Raw genomic sequence first — 2,203 nt, forward strand, 5'->3', positions numbered from 1 at the left:
ATCTTAAGAGAGAAATTTGGTATTTCAAGAGGGTAGGATAGATTGGATGAATTAATCTTTATATCTTAATGAAGTTGAGAAGTAGTGGATTTCTATGTTGATTTTTCGAGGGACGCACGTGACAGGCAAGCCCGTGTAAGGACAACATGGGGTTCATTCCTAATTGATCGAATTTAGATATATTTCAGTCCTAGACCGATTGTCTATTGCAAGAGGGAACCGACAACGTTCTACAAATGATGGAAAATTGAGAAATAAGATTTGGTAGATCATTACATTGAATAACATTACAAAGAAACCAAAACTCCTAGAACATTCCTTTATCATTGCCCTTATTCTTGTTTCTTATTCTTTTATTTCTTTGTTTACCTTTCATAGTTACACTTAGACTTTGTAAATCAATTGATTGGTTGTTTAGCTAACTCGCTTTGAGACATCTTTAGTGCTTATTCCAGTCTCTGTGGATTCGATATCTTTTATTATTACTTGCGACATATCCGTACACTTGCGGTGACATAACAAGTTTTTGGCGCCGTTGCCGGGGATTGCGCTATAACATTATGGATTTTCAATTGAGTTAGACTAGACATAACTTTTCTTTTCATTTGAATAGTTGTAACTAATTGTTAGAATTCTGTTTTCATAAGTTTTTCCTTTCTTGTATAACATTCTTGTCAATTCCTTTTGTTGTAACTCTAATTCTGCATTTTGATTCTAACATTTTTGTCTAACTTCTCTCGGTTTTCTTTTGATTTAGTTTCTTTCTTTCTTTTTCTTTTGTAAACATATCTTGCTATCTTGTTCTTGTGTATGCGAAGATCTAACTTTGCAGGAGAACTTCTTCCTCTAGACCCTGAGATAGACAAAACATTTCATAGAAGAAAAATTTTGCAAAGACAACAAGAAGAACAAGAACACTCTATCATGATGAATAGACCACTAAAGGATTATGCAACACCTTATGCTAGGGGTTTTTGATCTAGTATTTAAGGCCTTCAGTTGAAGCAAATAATTTTGAGATCAAACTTGCAATTATATCTATGGTGCAGCAAAATCAATTTGGTGGAGGACCGCATAAAGACCCAAATCAACATTTGGAAGTCTTCTATGAAATATGCGACACAATGAAAATGAATGGTGTTCCTTCAGAGGTAATGCGCCTACTATTATTTGGGTTTTCTTTGAGAGATAGAGTCAAGCAATGACTGAATTCTTTGGCTCCAAATAGCATTACCACATGGGAGCAATGTGAGCAACAATTCCTTGACAAATTCTATCCTCCAAGTAAAACAGCTCATATGAGGAATCTTATTGCAAGTTTCAAACAAGCGGACTCTGAATCTTTATTTGAAGCTTGGGATAGATACAATAGTATGCTCAGACAATGCCCACACCATGGTTTGGAAAGGTGGTTAGTGCTACATACATTTTATAACGACATTAATTATCATACAAAAGTGTCCCTAGATTCAGCTGCTAGAGGGACACTTATGAATAAGAGCTTGGATGAAGCCGAGGAGATAATTGAGAGCGTAGCACAAAACCACCATCAATGGGCTAATGAAAGAAGTGGTGGCTATTCTTGTATGAACCCAACAACAAAAGCATCGGGAAAATTTGATGTTGATGTAGTGACTTTATTGGCTGCAAAACTGGATGCTCTTACAAAAAGGTTTGAGAATATGGGATCTATTTCAAATACGGTTAATGCCATTGTTTCTTCTTGTGAAGTATGTGAAAGTTCTGAACATTCAAATGACTCATGTCCATTAGGAGCTATCACTGCACAAATCAATCAATTAGAGTAATGTGATGCAATCATGGGTTTCAATCAAAGGTAAAACAACTCATACTCAAATACCTACAACCCTGGATGGAAAAGTTATCCAAATTTTTCCTATAGAAACAATCAAGATCAAGGACCATCTATGGGGGCAAGACCTAATTTTCAGTTCAGGCAGCAGAATTTTCAGCAACAATATTCTCAAGACTTTCCTATGTCTAAAATTGAAAAGATGTTTGAAGAAATTATGTCTACTCAGAATGAAATGAAACAAGACATTTTAAAGTTTACTCAGAGAATGGATAATTCTGATAGACATCAAAAGATTTTGGAAAGTCAGATTGCCCAACTAGCTTTCTCATCTTCTAGAGCACCAGGACAATTACCTGGCAAGCCTGATGTCAATTCCATGGAGCACTG

At 35.5% G+C, this 2,203-nt stretch overlaps 1 non-coding gene across 1 annotated transcript; it reads right to left on the minus strand.

The window, feature by feature from the left end:
* Positions 1–1,296: 1,296 nt before the first annotated feature.
* LOC122022113 lies at positions 1,297–1,402 on the minus strand. Its single transcript, XR_006122850.1, has one exon. It is a non-coding gene; the product is annotated as a small nucleolar RNA R71 (small nucleolar RNA).
* Positions 1,403–2,203: the final 801 nt, after the last annotated feature.

The sequence above is a fragment of the Zingiber officinale genome, chromosome 9A, assembly GCF_018446385.1.
Source record: "Zingiber officinale cultivar Zhangliang chromosome 9A, Zo_v1.1, whole genome shotgun sequence".
Lineage (NCBI taxonomy): Eukaryota > Viridiplantae > Streptophyta > Magnoliopsida > Zingiberales > Zingiberaceae > Zingiber > Zingiber officinale.